This window comes from Pelodiscus sinensis, chromosome Z (assembly GCF_052426305.1).
Source record: "Pelodiscus sinensis isolate ZL-2025 chromosome Z, ASM5242630v1, whole genome shotgun sequence".
Taxonomy (NCBI): domain Eukaryota; kingdom Metazoa; phylum Chordata; order Testudines; family Trionychidae; genus Pelodiscus; species Pelodiscus sinensis.
In genome coordinates this window covers 8,953,696-8,972,610 of record NC_143085.1, presented here as the reverse complement: position 1 = coordinate 8,972,610, position 18,915 = coordinate 8,953,696, and the positions used below count along the sequence as shown (strand labels likewise).

Genomic DNA, 18,915 nt, shown 5'->3' with positions numbered 1-18,915 from the left:
ACCACATTTGGTTCTTTGCTCCTACGGAGGGAGATATAGGGCTAGGACCATGGCAGACAGTGGGTGCAATAACTTAGTTGTGTTGCCATTCTGCATCCTGTTTGTGGGATGGGACATATTCTTCTTTTCTTCATCCAAAAGGAAAAGTCAAGGGCTCAGTCCAGGTGCTAAGCCCGATACATTTAGCAGTACAGTCAGGGTGTATTCATTATATACATATTCTGGACAAGGTCCAGAGATGAGCAACAAAAATGATTAAGGTTCTAGAAAACACAAGCTATGAGGGAAGGCAAAATTGGGCTTGTTTAGTTTGGAAAGGAGAAAATTGCAAGGGGACATGATAGTAGCTTTCAAGTACCGAAAAAAGTGTTACAAGGAGGAGGGAGAAAACTGTTCTCCTTGGCCTCTGCTGATAGGACAAGAAGAAATGGACTTAAATTGCAGAAACGGAAGTTTAGGTTGGACATTAGGAACAACTTCCTTACTGTCAGGGTGGTTAAACGATGGAATAAATTGCCTAGGGAGGTTGTGGAATCTCCATCATTGGAGATATTTAAGAGCAGATTAGATAAACATCTATCAGGGATGATCTAGATGGTGCTTGGTCCTGCCATCAGGGCAGGGGACTGGACTTGATGACTTCTCAGGGTACCTCCCAGTTCTAGTATTCTATGATTCAATGATTATGAATGTATACATTAAGGTCACCAGCAGGAAAGCAGTTAATAAAATTGTTACCCACTTTCTGATATAAATACATCTGTGTTCATTTCCTAAAAGAATACATTACTCTCTAATCAGGGCTTTGTTTTCATTAAATTAAAGTAGTACATGTTTACTCATCCCAATATAGCTGAACTGAATCCAAGCACTACAGTATTTCTTCAGTGTGAACCAATGTACATTGTTTCATATTCATCTGAATCATCATTGCTTGGTGCACTCCATGACAGAATAATGCCAAGTCTAAGAAACCAACAGGTCTGGTAACACCAGCCAATTGTATTTCATCTGTAAAGTACTCCTACACATTCACCCTGAAATCAGTGGTTACTGTCCATCGCATTAGGATCTGACCTTCAGCAGGAGCAAGACTGGATTCTATATATAAAGCGTCATTGGAGTTTGTTTGAAATATAATGAAATAACCTGCAGCTGTCTAAGCAGATTGAGGGAAATAAATTTTAATGTTGCCAAGACAACTATGTTGATGATGGAAACAGCTTTTTTAGAGTTCCAGGGCTAAACATATTTCAATAACATGATTGCCACTTCAATTTCATCAGTGGGTTCGGGGGGAGGAGGGGAATACATCTGAAATGTGATATTGGATCAATTTGGATAAAATAGTCAATTCTACCCCACCCAAAAGCAACAGTAAAGTTCTTATTAGATTTGGGCCCATCTGTAGAACATAAATGTCATTGATATCAATTTCCCAAGTGGAATGGAATTTTATTGAAGGCTCCAATTTGACAAATGGATCTATGCGGATATGACAACAGTTTGTCCACAACTCTTACCAAAAGTACAAGAGATGGATGGGAAATAAATGAAAAAATGTAACTTGATATATGGCTTTGAAATCCAATCAAGGAACAAGAAAGAAAACATGTTTCGATTTTAAAAGATGTTTAAAGTTATAGCTGGTTGACTCAAACTTTAATAGCTCTAATGCAGCCAGCCAGAAGCAATAAAGTTAATGGCAGAAATCGCAACTTAAGATGTTCCATGGATAAAGCTTTGGACTAATTTCACAAAAGCCCAGATTCTCTTACATTTGTGCTACTGCTGACTCCCCAGAAATCTTCCTAATATAACAAGCCTGAGAGAGAAGCAGCCCAATTAAGACAGAAAATGATAATAAACTTCATTGTCACAGACTTTCAGAAAGAATGACTCATATCACTATTTAAAATCCTCATGAAAGCGACAAGCTTCTCCTGGCATGAGTTATGGTTTCTTGGTTTGAAGCAAAGCCACTTATCAAAACAGAGTGGCATTCAAGGCTTGCTGCCAGTTCCTGATGGAAGCATTCCATGAAGAGACAATTCCTCCAAATTTTCATGTTCTCTTGTGCCCACCCAACATTGCTACTTCTGTCTCTAGGGACACTGACATAAAAGTGGGGGCCCAAAGTCACTATCGCCTTTCACTGAGAGTCATTGTTTACAATGGGTGTGCAGTGCTACCATTCAAACCTTTTGCTCTCATTTTCCACTGGTGCAAATGACTGTGCAAAGCATAGAGCTGCAATAACTTAGGTCCAGAACCTCAGTTTCTTTGATCATAAGAGTTTATACCTTGCTCATCCTTGTAATGCCTGAATGTCTTCTGTGCAAAATCAACAGCAATAGCTAAGTCCCTAATGAACTTCACGGAATTTCTAGCAATTCCCAAAGTTCTGCTGGAGGAAGTGGGTGTGTTTGTTGGCTTTTGGGAGAGGGTGTTTAGAGTCCCCCCTTTCTTTGTTAGTAAAGGTTTAAAAATAAAGGGGGCTGTCACTTTTTTTAAGAAAGCGCTTGATGAGTTTACCAAAGAAGACAATACAATGGTGTTGTCTGTAATAGCTGGGGACTTGATTCTCTACATAACCCAGGAGATCCCTTGAATGCTTGGATTATGAGTTCTGAACTCTGTGACTCAGGAGGTCCCTTCCAGTACTCTGATTCTCAGGAGGAGGGGGAGGTTGTTTGTAGAAAAGCATTTTGAAAAAGAGTTTGGACACCTCGCTCATGCTGAGTAGTGTCTTACTTGGCAAGCAGTCCCAATGGTTTCAATGACAGTAGTCCACTATGACCTGATTCCACACCCACTGTGGTCCATGAAAACATTTGCATTGAGTGCTGGATGCAGAGCACAGAATCAAGCACTATGAAAAGAGAGGGGTGAAATAAGAGCAGGAGCAGATGAACTCTTAAATCTGGGCTATATTGTGCCCCATGGATCTACTCATGAAGCTGATTTTATATGAACGCTGAGAGAGGCTGAAGGACTATAGTCCCCAGAACTCCAGTCTCACTTCTTCATAAATCTGGACAAGTCCACATTTTCAAGTGTCCACTAATTTTTGGTTGCCTTAATTGGTGGGGGAGGGTGTCCAGTTGGAGAAAAGGCTTGGTGCAGTAACAGACCCTGAAAATGTAGGCCAAGTTGTCTGTGCAATGGAGAGAATACGCAGAATTGGGAAGCCCAACTAATTATTTATAACAAAATACAGGACTATGTAGCACTTTAAAGACTAACAAGATGGTTTATTAGATGATGAGCTTTCGTGGGCCAGACCCACTTCTGGCCCACGAAAGCTCATCATCTAATAAACCATCTTGTTAGTCTTTAAAGTGCTACATAGTCCTGTATTTTGTTTCAGCTACACCAGACTAACACGGCTACATCTCTAATTATTTATAGAGTGCTTTGAGATCTTCAGACAAAAGGTGCTATCAAAAGGCAAGGTACTGCAGCTATAAACATTTTGCATGCACAACAACAGGTGCATCCAAATCTATATCTATGCTACATTTAGTCACACATAAATTTTGAACATTTGTACATTATCACATTGGTACTTAGCACTGCTTCCTTTACAGCTGCAGTATATGGTGACATTCAACCAGATGATATTAACATAAGACTACATTGGTTCAGGTACTGTACACATTGTACTATGAAATTCATTTGGAAAAGGCTGATGTGAGCAAATGCACACTCCCTTAGTTTCAGCAAAGACACTGGCTTATAGCTCTCTCTATTTTTAGGTCAGAACATGTTTATTTATGGGCATACATAAATGACCAGATTATCCACATCTTTTTTATTTGATGCCACAGTTATTGTATACATGCATGAGCAGAACAACATGGTCATGGTTTCTGTACCTTTCTGGTTCCTAGTGGATTTATTGTGGAGATATTGAATAGTGTTCTCCTTACTCAGGAAAGGTAAATGTTAATGTATGCAAGCAGAGTGCACATGACTTATCAGTTACTATACATAGTATTCAGTCACTGATTTAAACATTTTGGCAGATTTCCTGAGCCTTTATCCAGATCCACTACTGACCTGAAATGCAAATATAGACTACATTAGAACAACATTTCATAGCACCAGCTCCTAAGCTAGATTACCACTAGAATGTTATATTTAGACCTAGATTGTAAATTCTTTGGGGGCAGGGACTCAGGAGGAGAATTGTCAAGGCACAAATGGCATACACAGTCATTGAAAGTCAGTGGGATTTTGGCAGGTCAGTGTCTTTGTGCTTGTCAAAGTTTCCCCTTTACCTCCCACACATCTGTACAGCACTGTTCATGCCTAAGGGTTGATTCTGCTCCCCTTTTAATTAATGAGCATCTATCTTTCCATTGACTTAGTGGAAGGTGGATCAGACCTTCAGGGATTTAGTACATGAATTATCAAGTGGCCTGATAGGATTTTCCTCCGAAAAATCTTAACTTGAAAGCATAGGAAGAAAATGAAGGCAGCTAGCTATAGATGCAAAGGCATCCAGTTAAGCAAACATCTTCTCATGGCATAAATCCGCATCTTTCCATTGATTTGAATGGAGCGATGATGATTTACACCAGTACAATCTGAGCCTTTGGATACACAGTAAGTAATGGAAAAGCACCTCTCCGTGTTTATTATTTGTTAACAGTGCATGAGATCCCTGCCTCCCCTTTTGCTTTAGCTGGAGGCAGTTGATGGTTAGGCACTACACAAGACCCTGCTCTGAGTCACACACCATGCACAGCAAGCGGTGCGCCTCTCCTTTGAGTTTGGCTGCAACAAACTACATTTTTAAAGATAAAAATTACTTTCCCATCTCCTTGAAACAAAAAAATTAATTTCCCGATCACCTTGACTAGGCACATTCGCTACCCCTCCTTCTCTAGGCTTCAACTTGAAGCAGAATCCAGTATGCATCTAGTTGGAGCAAAATCCTTGGTTATTTCTCCTCCATCTCATCTCTGTTCACCCCAGGATATGGGGGGAGGGAGTTTCAAAATCTGAATGGAGATCCGATTTGAAGTTTGTCTCCCCTAAACGGTAGCCCCCAACCTCCCTCTGTTTGGCTCCCGCTCCTCATTTCTGAGAGGTTCGAAGAAGTCTGACTCCGAATTTCGGTCTAGGGTGGAAGACAGCTCCCAGACGGGGGTGGAGGAATGGGGGGGGGGGGCAGCCTGAGGATGGAAGGAATTATCAGTGGGAAGGAAAAGGCATAGGCGCTGAAACCTGGGACCAAGGGGGTGCTGCTGCCACCCCCTTAAAGAGGTTTCCATTATATGCAGGGTTTCCACTCTGATGCAACACCTCTCAGCACCTCCACTTTACAAATTGTCTCAGCACCTGTGTGCAAAGGGATCTGGAATTGCACCGGACTGGACAAAGAGGTCGGGGAAATCTCCACCCGCTTCGGCCCAGAACAAGCGCGGTCCCAAGGGCAGACACCAGGCGGCCAAGAGGGATCCGACTGAAGTCGGGCTCACAGAAGGGAGCCCGCAGCCTGCTAAACGTATTGACTCGTCTCTGCTGGGGCCACGCCTGAGGCGGGTAGATGGAGGGCGACAGAACAGGGGAGACCGGCTAGGTGCTTAATCCTGGCCCAGAGGAACCCAGAGAAGGGGCGTAGGGCTGCGGCGTGGAACGAGCCAGCCGCCGCCTTCGCTCCAGAGGGCCCACAGAACAGCTCCAGGGGAGAAGTTCCCATGAGCTGATGTGTTTGGGGGCCGCCTGCCCGCCCAGAGCCGCTGCCATTTCACCTTCCGCGCTCCGGACTCAGCTGGTAGCGGCTCTTCCTCAGGCCTGGACCACGCTGGACCGGCGAACGCAGCGAACAGGGGCCCCTCAAGCCGGCTGGGCGCCCTGTCTGAGCGCTCCAGGCCAAGCGCCCCGCGGCTCGGACAGGCCTTAGCCCAACTTCAGCACCACGGACAGAGCCAGGGGCGGCCGCTCAGAGCCCGGGCGCTCCGCAGCCAGAAACCTAGCCGGGCCGGCGTGCTGCCCCCACAGAGCAAGCGGAGCGTATAAAGGACGCTCCCTTCGCATGGGCCTGCGTGGCCCTTCAAAAGTTGCCGCTAGGGAAGGACTCTCCTTGTGCAGCTGGAGGAGGAGAAGTTTCCGCGGGAGGCAGCCCGGGCCGCGACAAAGGCGAGGCCCAGAGGGGAGATGCTAGCGGGGCGACCCATGGGCAGCCCACCCGTGGCTGCTCCGAGCCGCCGGTCACTGACTCCCGCTGGCCGAAGGTGCGTTAGAGAAAGGGCGCAGCCGGGCGGGGAAGGGGCGCAGCTCGGTGCACTCACAGCGCCTGAAAAGCGAAACATCCGGCGACTGGTTCGGGAAAGCGCCGGCGGGTAGCGGCCCTGGGTAGCGCGGGTGCGTTTTGGTCACGCCGGGCGCTGTCCACCCATCCCTGGGCGGCCAGGTGCTCACGGGGCAGCGCCGGGCCCGGCGGCAGGCAGGCTGCGAGCAGTGAGGCTGAGCGCACCGCTCGGGCGTCTCTACACCCCGCTCACCTTAGGTCAGCGCCCGGCTCCCCCCCTCCCCGGGATACGCCCAGGGCGTCTATTTCTTCTGCGCTTTCCCGGCGCCGAAGCCGGGGCCCCGCGCGCCCCGGGCCACAGCAAGGGTGTTAATTCTCCCAGAGCAGAACCCGCCGCCCCCTGCCCCTCACCCGGCCCTTTCTCGCGCTCGGCTGCGGCACACGCTTGCTAGTTTCTCGCGCCCCGGGGCTGCAGCCGCCGGCCGCTTCTCGCCACGGGCCGGCAGGGGAGCCGAGCCGCTGTAGGGCGATGCACATCGTAATGAGGCTCTGGCATCCCGCCACCCCTCGACCCCCGCCGTAGCTGGCCGGTCTAATCTCCGCACCGGTGCTAACAGAGCAGCGGCGGCGCAAGATCACAGCTTCCACTCGCAGCCCAGTGCTCTCCCAGGGACAGAGCTCGCAAAGCTCCTCCACAGCGCTCGGGCGAGCTTGCCCGGCCCAGCGCACGGGGCCCGGGCCTCGGGTGAGCGCTCAGTACGCGCTAGCTCTCCAGTCTTCGAGGAGCGCCTTCGGCCCGCGCGGGGAACAGGCTCCGAGATCTCTCCCGTCCCCACCGCCCGAGACTCTGCAGCCAGAGCAGCAGCTCGGGGCTGGCACGGATCGGACCTGACTCGGACCCTACGTGCCCGCCGGGGCTAAGGCGGCGGGACACCCGGCCGCTTTGCCGGGGCGGCCAAGATCGCAGCAAGCGGGCGAGATTTGCTGAGGGGCGCGGGCGCGCTAGTCTGTGCGCTACAGCCCTGCCAGAAACGCAGTCTCAGTCCCTGCGCCCGGACCGACCAGGAGGTGCGGGTCAGGATCCCCTACCCCCCCCCCCTCCACCGGCCAAAAGGTGCGGCGTGCCGGCTGGCATGGCACTGCTCGCCTCCAAGTTTCCGCGGGAAGCCAAGCTGAGAAGGGCAGCCCCGCAGCTGTCCCCCATCGCCCCCTTGTCTCCCGCGGGGCCAGCTCTTCGCTACTCCCAACAAGGGCACCAAGGCAGCCCAGTTGCACACCCTGCTCTCTAGCCCGCTTTTCTCGCTCCGAAATGCCCTTGCCTTCCGAAGTGTGAACGGGAAGGGTGGGGGGAGGAGGAGGAGGAATTCGGGGGGCAATTGACTAACACGAGAGCCGGCTGGCTCGTTCCAAAACTTCTTTGACCCGAGACAAAAAACAAAGAAAAACAAAAAACAAAAAAAGGAAAGCCACCTCCTTTCCCTACAAGCTGTTCTCTCCCGGGTCTTTAGCTCGCACCAAGTTCCCAAAGTGGAAATCGCCCCGGGGCCGTGCGGGCAGATCGAAGTTCGGTGGGAAATATTACAGTCTGGCCTTGGATCCACCCGCCTTTCATACAGCCGTGCGCGCACAAGCAAATATCCCACCCCCGAAGGACACCCATTATACGGATTCTTAAAGTGCGGGGATTCTGTCTACCTGCCGAGCCAGCGCACGTTCGCTGGTGTCGACCAGTTGGCATTGCGGCTTTGTGTAGGAGAGGGACACAGCACACACTCCTGAACAACCCGAAAAGTAATTGAAAAGTTTGCTCAAGAAACGCCAACCCAACCCAGCGACCAGCCAGCCTGGCTGCCTCATCCCGCACTTCTGCGACAAGCAGGGGTGGATTTTCCCTACAAGGGGACAACTTTGTGCCTGGAAAGCCGTGCCCAGAGGGGGAGAGGTCCTGGCACGCCGAGAGGACAGGCCAGGGCTTACCTTCTGTGCCACCCCCCAGTCCTGGTTAAAAACACAAAAGCCGTTTCGAGGGCGCCAGCCGGCGGGTCTAGCCGCATTCCCCCGCAGCAGGTGCGGAGCGCAGAGGCTCCGCGCAATCGCCTTACCTTGCTACACGAGGAGCCGCCTTCGGCTGTCCGAGCTAGGCTCCCCCTTCCCCCAAGCAGTGGACTTGGCTGCTCCGCTCTCCCGTGCCGCGTGAGGAATAAGTAGCCGTCCTAGCCCTCCCTCTCCTCTCTCTCCTCCCCTGAAAGCACGGAGCGTCTCTTGGCGAGGAGATGAAAAGGCAGCATAAATATGTAGGGACGGAGCCCCAGTGATGAGCTCAACGCGGGTCGTGAGGAGGAATTTAGTCCTTAATGTGCCTCCTTTAGCCTATCATCGCGGGCACCCGCTCACTTTGCCGTCCAACCAGGGGCTGGAGGGGTGTGGAGTGAAAGGGGGCAGCCCTCATTAGAGGTCCAGGATCTGCCTTCCCAGCCTCACTTCTTTTATAGAACCTCCTGGCTCAGTGTGGAGGGGGGGTTTCCACTCTAGCAAGGGCCAAATAGCCACCCCAGGGAAATGGGTTTTTCCAGTTAGAGGTAGTAAGAGCTTCCCCCTCCCTCCCCAGTTGACAGGCACTTTGCAGCCTGTCCCATCCCTTATGCCAAAGCCGGCTCCAGCCAAGGGGATTCCAGCCAAAACTGTTCTGAAAAGGACAGGAGCCCTCAGCTAGGGAATGGTTCCTCTACAGTCCCTGAAAGAGTCTGTCCAGAGCCACAGCCACTTAACTCCAGCCCTAGCCACAGTGCAGCCTGGAGCAGTGTTTGCCTTCCTGCACACCCTGTCCCATCCAAGAAAGTCCCCCTTCTCCCCACATAGATTTGTATAGGATGGAACACAGAGCTGGACCCAGAGCAAGCAGAGAGGGCAGAATCACTTGGGGAGCATTACCCTACCATTGATCTAAAGCTGTTTGTCTGGCCCTGGGTACGCAGACTGTACATCCAGCAGGATCTCTCCCTGCACCTGCCTCTTCCCAAAAGGAAGGGAGGGGGAACTGCACAGCTAGGCTGTGTTTAGGTGGTGTAAAAGACACACAATGGATTTGGAGCTGTGCCTCGTTCTGCCACCGCCCCCACCTGTGTTATGTTGAGGAAGGGAGCCCACTCTGAAAAGCAAGGCAAAACCTGCCACTAGAACACCTAGGCAGGAGGAGGGGGGGGAAGATGGGGAAGAGAAGGGCTTGGATTGCAGCGAGTGGAATAGTATGCATTTTTTCCCTTCCATGGAGTATATTTCTGTTTTTAATACCTGAGCCACAGTGCTCTCTGCCAGGAGTGACCTGGGACTGCCTTTCTTTAGCTCTCTTCCTGCTCCTGAGACTGCACAGTGTGGACACAGGTCTGACATCAGCCTTTGGTTTGTGCAATGGCTCCCCATTTCAATAACAATACAACCACACAAACCAGATTTAAAAAAAAAATCTGTTCTTCATGAGGGTTCACTTCCTAACAACAAGGCTATGTCTACACTACAGACTTTTTTTCAGAAAAATGTTCATTTTTCGGAAAAAACTTCACTTACATCCACACTGCAATCACATTCTTTTTGAGAAAAAAAAAAATCGAAAGAACAGAGGGGTTTTTCTGACATTGGTAAACTTTTTTCTATGAGGAAGAAGCCTTTTTCCAAAAGAGCTCTTTCAGAAAAAAGTGTGTGTGGATGGGAAAGAGGGAGTTCTTTCAGAAGAAGAGGAAAAAGCACAGGTGCCCTGTTGACCACTCTGTCTATACTAATCACAGCTTACATGTGAAAGAGCACCCATTCAGTGTGGACATTATGGGTACATCTAAACTACATGCCTCTGTCGGCAGAGGCATGTAGATTTGTTTGTTCAAAGGCAAATGAAGCCGTGATTTAAATGATCGCGGCTTCATTTACATTTACATGGCTGCCACGCTGAGCCGACAAACAGCTGATTGGCTATTTGTCGGCTCGCGCGCTAGTCTGGACGTTCCCCCTGTAGACATCAAAGCCCTTTGTCGGCAGCCCCGGTAAACCTCATTCCACGAGGAATAACGGGGCTGCCGACAAAGGGCTTTGATGTTGACAGGGGGAACGTCTAGACTAGTGCGCGAGCCGACAAACAGCTGATCAGCTATTGGTTGGCTCAGCGCGGCAGCCATGTAAATGTAAATGAAGCCACGATCATTTAAATCACGGCTTCATTTGCCTTTGCCTATCTGTCTAATCTACATGCCTCTGCAGACAGAGGCATGTAGTCTAGACACAGCCTATCTTTTGAAAAAGCAGATCGCTTTTTCAGTGCACTTTGGCAGTGTGGACACTCTCTTTCAGAAAAAGTTTTTTTTTTTGGAAGATCTCTTCTGGAAAAGCTTCTTCTGAAAGAAGCCTGCAGTCTAGACATAGCAAGAAAACTAGATCTGAAGGCCTGCTCTGGTGCTTTACATGGGCTAGTCTCTCGAGAGGGAAACTTGAACACTTGGTCTCTGTATGTAAAAAGGCCTCCAAGCTGGCCAGGGAAGGAGCTAGTGCCCCACAATAGATTGCCTTTCTGCCCTAACGTGCACAGATCAGGCTAAATAAAAGCAGCCCAGGCCATTCAAGCAGAAAACTTTCCACAGTTGATAGGAAAAAAATCAGCCACCACACACAAATAAACCTGTGAGATGTCAGAGCATTTAGCCGATGAAGAAAGAGGGAGAAAAATAATAATAGGCTAATTAAGTGCACCTAGTACGGAAAAGCTGAAAAGTCTAGCTGCTGTGCCCGTCAGTTAAAGGAAATAAAGTCCAGTTCCACCTCCTCTTTTTTCCAGGCATGCCTGTTACATCAAGATGTAATAAATCAACCTGGCTAATGAAAACATAATTATCTGTATTTGGATGCAGGAAGGTCTAATTTAATAGTAAGCTATCCAAAGGCATCTGCTCAAATGCACTCAGCAGGGAAACTTGCCTGGAACACACAATTTAAGGAGTGGGGGTGGGAGGACTAGCAGATCAACACAAGTATTGAAACATCCAGTTGGTCCTGCTCATCCCCCATGATTCCCGTTGAATGGCATCCAGGCAGAGACTTGGCTTTGTGGACAGCTGGACAGTGGTAGCCAGAGGTTGCCAATTTCAGCATAGGGCTCATATACATCTGTCCAGTGAATGACCCTCCAGGGAGGTGTTTCGTAGCCTGTCCTCAATGCTGCACAGCTTTCTCATGTAGAGAGGAACAGAGCAGTGTATGTGGGAGGATAGGGGAGGGTGAGATTATTCAGGAACATGGCTGACCCCTTTGAAGGGATCTTACACATCTCACTGGCCCATGCTTTAACTATACCAAGTCTCTGCCTTTCTTCTCAGGAGCCTCAGCCTGCTCCCATTCCTGTCAGCAGCAGTGTAGGAGCAAGCCCCAGTGCATGGCTGCGAATTCACAGAGCAGCTACTTGCAGAGCACTGGTGGTCAAACTCTGTTCTCAGTTGCACCAGGCAAATCTACAGCATTCACACCAAAGTTAACAGGCCAGATCCTGAACTGGTACAAACCAGCTCAGTCCTGATGGTGCTAACTGCATTGAAGTCAGTAGGGTTATGTTGTTAGATGCCAGCTAATGCTGAATCTCTCTCAGTGTGTATATCCAGGCTAACAGAGAGCAGAATATGACCTGTGTTTTCGAAAAGCATTCCATTTCCCAGTCTCTCTGCACCCAGTTAAGCTCCTCAAGCTACAGGAGGGTAGAACTCCATTGTCCCTTCCAATAAGTAGCTGGGAGCCTGCCTGGAGAAAGGTTTGGGGGTTAATACAAAATTTACCTAATGAATGGAGTAGAAGGCAAACTGGAATAAAAAAGGAGACTTGTGTCAACAGAGAAGGCGAAGGATAAAAAACCTCCTGGTCCCATCAGTGTTCAGTGAATACATTCCAATCCAGGTTAAGGTTTGATGGGGGACACAGTTGCAGCCCTCTGGAAAATACTGTTCTTCCGGTACTAGGCATTAGCATGCTGAATTTCTCCATAGTAGACACACAGATTATGTCTACACTGCAGAGTTATTTTCAGAAAAATGGCCATTTCTCCGACAAAACCTGAGTTACGACCACACTGCTGGGGTGGCAGGTTTGTATAATTTTTGTGGTGACCCATTAGCCACACCTTCTGACCCGTTAACCACGCCCCAACCCCCATTAGCCACACCTTCTGTCCCCCATTAACCACACCCCCTGACCGCCGTTAACCAGGCCTCTGGAGGTAACACGCTCGGGGCAAGATGGACACATGACCAAAAGTAAAAGGTGTCATGTCACCCCTCTCGAAGGACTTTTCCCAACATTCTCCTACCAACAGGGATTAGTTTGGCCCCCCCACCAAACCCCCTCACGCAACTATCCTGCAATTGCATTAACCCAATGTGTGTGACATTAACTTGGGGGCAGAGAGGCTGGGGGAAGTGTTCCCTCTAAGTCTACGTCTACACTCGCGGCTTCTTGCGCAAGTAGCCATTCTTGTGCAAGAACCCACAGAGTATCCACACTGCCCGCCTGCCTGCCTGCTCTTGCGCAAGGAAATTTACAATATGGTGCGGTAAGAGAGGGTGTCTTGCACAAGAGCTATGCTCTTTTCTAACAGATATAATCTCTCTTGCACAAGAGGGTAGTGCGGATGCTCGGCAGAGATTTCTTGTGCAAGAAACCCCTATGGCTAAAATGGCCATCGGAGCTTTCTTGCGCAAGAGAGCGTCCACACTGCCATGGATGCTCCCGCGCAAAAGCACAGCTCGCATGTGGCAGTGTGGACGTGTTCTTGTGCAAGACTTCTTGTACAAGAAACTGCAAGTGTAGACATAGCCTAAGAGTTTCCTCCCATGAGCAGAATGAATTTTGTGTTGTGCACCAGTACTGAGTTCATGTGGCTTGTTTGGATGTTCCACTGTGGCACCCAAGTTATTAATAAATATTGTATAAAACTTTACCTTTTCTCTCTGCTGCCATGTCTCCTCCCCTTGTTCCGTCAGCTCCCCTGGTGCCTGCTGCCCCCCAATTCCTCACCCTCCCCTGCTGTCCTGATTCCTGCCCTTCTCACTGCCCTCAGCCCTCCTGTGACCTGCCCCCTTCCACCAGCCCTTCTCTGCCCCCTTTGCCCACTCCTCCAGTAGCCCCACTCTGATCAGGTGAGCTACCCCCCTCATCCCCTCTCCTAACACCTCCCTCTACACACCTGCCCTGCCTCTCTCCTCTGGTGCTGGTCCCTCCCCTGCAGGTGTCTGCCCTTCTGCTTCACCCCTGGAATCTCCTGGCACCTGCACCTTCCCTTAGCACTGCACCCTCCTGGTGCCTCCCCCATTCCTTACTGCCCCTGCCCCCTTTTTCCCTGATGCCCACCCCCTCACCACTCTCTGCCCCCATTCTCCTCATGCCCCTCTGTGCCCTCACACATGCCTTGTTCCATCCCCACCTTTCTCATGCCCACCCCTTCTTTCAAGCCTTTTCTCAGAACTTCCCCCTCCAGCTCCCAATGCCCTTACCCTCTCCTCTCCCCGCATCACCCTGTCCCCCCTCCCACTGACACCTCCCCTCCTGCCCTTTTCCTCATTGTCTTCACTTGGCCCCCTGGCATTTGTCCTCCTCCATCCTGTCTCTTGGTGCCTTCCCCTTTATTCCCTCTCCCGCTCCTCCTCTGCACAAGCCCTTTCCTCTCTCACACTTTCCTCTATTTCCCCCCCTCCACACAAGCCCCTTCCTCTCTCACACCTTCCCCCTAGTTTTCCCCCTCCCCTACCTTCTGCCTTCCACTTTGTGGGGCCAGAGTCTGTGCTCAGGCCCCAGAAGTCCCCGGACTCTGAAACCAGAGCTAGACTGCGTGGCGCAATGCCATGCCGAGCAGTTTTAAAGTCCTGGGCAGTGATGTCACATCACACCCGGGCATCTCCCCACTCACTTGGAAACGCCGTGCATGGCAGCAGCAGCTGGCAGCACGCGCCGGCAAGGGGGAGCCAAACTGAAAGCTGTGCATGGCAGGGATGGGCCGGGGCCGGGAACAGGGGGGAAGGGGGCAGAATGCTCTGGGGCCGGGGTGGGAGGACGTGCAGGGGGGCCGGCAGGTGGGGGCTGGGGCCTGCTCCAGGCAGGGCCAGGGGAGAGACCCAGCTCCAAATATTGCTGGAGCAGGGCTCCCGGCTCTAAATATTGCTGGAGCATGGGCACCATGAGCCCATGTAACTTGCTTCCCATGCACACTGCAATCATGTTCTTCCAAAAGTCAATTGAAAGAACAGAGGAGTTTTTCCAACATTGATAAACCTCTTTTTATGAGGAAGAAGCCTTTTTCTGAAAGAGCTCCTTCGGAAAAAGGCATGTGTGGGTGTAGAAGAGGGAGCTCTTTTGAAAGAGAAGGAAAGAGGAAAAAGTAGAGGTGCCCTGGTGGCCACTCTGTCCATAGTAAGTAGAGATTAAATTCAAGATCGCATCCATACTGAATGAACGTTATCTTTCAAAGAAGCAGATCACGTTTTCAATGCACTTTGGCAGTGTGGACGCTCTCTTTCGGAAGAAGTTTTTTCGGAAGTTCTCTTCTGAGAAAAGGTCCTTCTGAAAGAAGCCTGCAGTCTAGACGTAGCCTCAGGTTCTGTGCTCCCCTCCTCTGGGGAAAGGGAGGTGGTTACTAGTGTGCTAACACGCATCCTTCTCTCCCAAAGCATCATTCGTGGGGAAATCGGAGGGGCTGCCCGACACACAGGCCAGACCCAAGCAAAGCAAGCATGCAATGCCCACCTCAGCACAAAGATGGGCTGGAGGGGACTCTCAGGAGCCATAAGAGGGTTGAGCATCTGGAAGGGCATCATCCCAGTTCTGGATACTGCCAGACCCTGCCTGTCTGTGATGTCTTGTCCCCAGGTCATAGAACAGGAGCGTGAAAAATATGGCCCACAGGCTGGATTTGGCCTGACATAATCCTCTGGGCCACCAGTGTCCCATAGCCCATTGGGACCCTTGGGCAGGCTCCCTGCCTGCTGTGGCCCCACATGCTGCTCAAAGTGGCTGGCTGCCGGGGCCAACATGTGTCTCTCTGCATGGTGCATGCCCACTGGGAGGAAAGAGGGTTTCCATGCACTGCTCCTACTCCCAGCACAGTCCTTGAAGCTGTCATGGGTCAGAAACCAGCCAATAGGTGCTGCCTGAGCCACGCTTGCAGGAGCAGTCAGCTTGCACAGCCTCCCCGCCCCCATCCCTCAAGGGGTGTGCCACGCAAAGAAGTTCATGCTGGCCCCAACAGCCAGCCGCTTTGAGCGGTATGTGGGGGCATAACAGGGCAAGGAACCTGCCTTAGGGTCCTGCTGGGCTGCTGGCTGGGAGTCACCGTATGTTAAGTGCCTCTCAACCAGAGCCTGCACCGGGCACTTCTCTCCCTCGTGCATCCCAACTCCCAACCCCAGGCCCCAACAAACACTCTGCACTTTCCCCAGTGCCACAGGTCACAACTCAAATCCTTTGCCCCCTCTCCTACATCTCTGCCCCAGGTCAGAATCCTTCCCAGACTCCCACTCACTGGGCGTGCTTAGTCTGGCAAGATTTTGCGCAAAAGCAGCAAAAAACTTGCCAGCTGTCTACACTGGCCACTTGAATTTGCGCAAAAGCACTGACTTTGTAATGTAAGAATTCAGTGCTTCTTGCGCAAATACTTTGATGCTCCTGCTCAGGGATAAGCCCTGTTGTGCAAGAATACTTGCGCAAGAGGGCCAGTGTAGACAGGCACCTTAATGTTTTGCACAAGAAAGCCCGATGGCTAAAATGGCCATTTCGGAGCTTTCTTGAGAAAAAGTGCGTCTATACTGGGCATGGATGCTTTTGCACAAAAGCACTTTTTACGCAAAAGCATCCATGCCAATCTAGACGCTCATTTGCGGAAATACTTTTAATGGAAAAACTTTTCCATTAAAAGTATTTTCGCAAAATCATGCCAGTCTAGACGCAGCCACTCTGTACTCCAATCTCCTATCCTGAGCTCCTTTCTGCACCTAACCTCTGTCCCAGACTGCACTCTGGCCCCATTATTATGGTAGAAAAGTGCAGCTTTTGACCCTTACCAAATTCTTGGAGTGCCCCGCCCCATCAAAATTATTGCCCATCTCTGTCATACTTGGGAATTGCAAATTATCTGCTTTTGGGATGCACCACAGTAGCAATTAAAAAAAAAAAAGACTCAGAAGAGAAAACAACTCTTCCTTCCTCCCAAAACTGCCTCATTCTTCACCCTTTCCATTCAGACAACACCATGTGAATGCTGTTCTAAGCCCCTATAACCACACCTAAAATATACAGGTAGCCAAGTATAAATATTCCCAGTTATACACTCACTAAGAAGTTTTCTTCTCCTGTGGTGCTGTCCTCTCTTCTCCTCGTCAGCAACACATCCTCTCCCACCCCTCTGAGGGCAAACTGATTATCCAAGGCAAAGCGGGTGTGGAGGTGGGGAATTGATATGCAAGCTTCTTATGAAGGCAGTGACAGCCCATACCTAGGTTAGGTCAGTTTTAGGGGCAGCCTTAGACAAGCTCCCTTGCAAATGGATCCAACTGTGAATCAGTCTGTCCAGAACAGGTTGCTCTCAGTTCTTTAAGATACTTAGAATAAATGTAGCCCCAGCATGGATCATGTCTGCAGTAACCTAGGCAGCAACCCAGTGTATAGTGATGGCTCGGGTCAGACTTGGATGCTTGATACAGGCAGTCCCTGGGTTACGTACAAGATAGGGACTGTAGGTTTGTTCTTAAGTTGAATTTGTATGTAAGTCGGAACTGGTACATATTGTAGGGGAAACTCTAGCCAAACATTTCTCCAGAGCTCAGTTTTATTCTCCCACACCGCACTTCCCTCAGTCCTTTATTCTCAAGCTGAGGTGTCTGCTGAGAAAAGCCGCTCCGCGTCTCCCTGGTCTGCTGGGGGGGTGCTAGCTTCGCGTCTCCCTGGTCTGCTGGGGGGGGGTGCTAGCTTCGCGTCTCCCTGGTCTGCTGCGGGTAAGCAGCTAGTGTGGAGTTGCCTCACCCTGTTTGTAAGTAGGGATCTGATGTAAGTCGGATCCATGTAACCCGGGGACTGCCTGTATTTGTAATTCTGAGTGTTGTAGAGGGATTATTGCACTGGGAATAAAGAAACAGCTAACCATATTTATACCATAGCCTAAACAGTCGCATACATACATATAGCAGCAGACAGTAGGTGGCCTGGCACAGAGATTGCAATGATTTGGGACAAATCCCAAGATTATTTTCTCTCTCCTCCCATCTGCAGAGAGTGCCTATACTAATGCTCGCCTAGAGGTGGCAGTGGACCTTCACTGTTGCACCCATATCCAACCGTACACCACTCTGGAAGGGCTGGGAAGTGCCCTGAAGGTTTGTGCTTTCTGTCCAGCTGCTCATACACTATGTTACTGGGAGTGTGCATGCCTGCTGACACACAGATGGCATAAAAACAAACTCAGGCTCGCCACCTTTATGGCCAGGAGAGTCCTTTTATGGTCATCTCAGCTAACCTCCTGCACATTGCTGGCCACAGAACCCCTCCACCCATTCCTGTAACAACCCCAGAACCTCTGGCAGACCTCACAGCGAAGAGTCCCAAGGTCTGAGCTCTTTTCTGCTTACCCCTCAACCACGCTTCTGACTCTCTCTCTCTCTCTCTCTCTCTCTCTCACATATACACATTCCTGTAAATTATGATAATTTTTCAGCAGACTGAAGTCAGACTTCAATTTGCATGCGAAAGTCACTGGTAGTAACTGATCTGATCATCATATGATTTTATATTAGCTGGGTCACTGGAAGTTTAACTTCCCTTCTAAGAATCACCCATCCTATGGAGCGAGCACAACTTGGGGCATAAAGTCATATAAAGGAAGAATTCTTTTTCAATCGCCCTCCCCCTGCTCTTTTCCCCCTGCATTCTGCCATCCTGAAAGGAAAACTTTCCTTATCACCTGTCCTTTAGCTAGGAGACAAGCCACATATATGTGGTAGTGTAGCATCTAGGCTCACATCACCCACTGGACTGCAGCTTTTCACTTTGGCCTCACTCCAGAAAAGCATTCAGCACATGTTTAAACTTTAGGTGCTTGCTGAGCTGGGGCCTTTAGTCCTAACCATGCTAATGTACACATCTATTTGTTATTCTTTTCTAACACCCTTGAAGAGTAAATGTAGATACTAATGCTAATCATGAACAATACTAATAAAAAGGCAATTCAATAGCAGGAAATGGCACAAGCGGTAGGTGCCTGGATTGAACCTACTTTGAGTCTCAAAAAGACATCCAAGAGAAAAACATGCAATCTGGTCCACATAATAAATTCCAGAGGGATGCATTACTCCTTAATTGTTATACCAGTGCCATAGAGGGGGCTATCTATCTTCCCTTATTTCTCCCTCTTTTACGTCAAATGTCCAGTCTTTTCCAAATCACATTCACGATTGCAATGTCCTAGAGAATCTTTTTATTAATATACTTTTAAGGGAAGCTCCCCAAGGAAAATACTTAAAACCCAGGGAACATAGAGGAGTTTGAGAGTGTCTTGTTAAATCATGCTCTTATTCAAAGGGTAGAAACCCTGTTTGTGTCTTGTATTCTTAACATGGTACAATCTTCTCTCAAGTTGCTCATTTGCC

At 49.8% G+C, this 18,915-nt stretch overlaps 1 protein-coding gene across 5 annotated transcripts in view; it reads right to left on the bottom strand.

The window, feature by feature from the left end:
* NOS1 (nitric oxide synthase 1) overlaps positions 1–18,915 on the bottom strand; it is a 174,477-nt gene that overhangs the window by 99,997 nt on the left and 55,565 nt on the right. The window contains exon 1 of one of the 5 annotated variants that reach the window (XM_089775292.1): positions 8,365–9,077. The exons of 3 other annotated variants lie outside the window; for them this stretch is intronic. The gene's annotated coding sequence lies outside the window, so the exon portion shown is untranslated. Of the gene's footprint in view, positions 1–8,364; positions 9,078–18,915 lie in introns of those variants that run through there. One more of the 5 variants, XM_075898159.2, reaches the window with a different exon arrangement.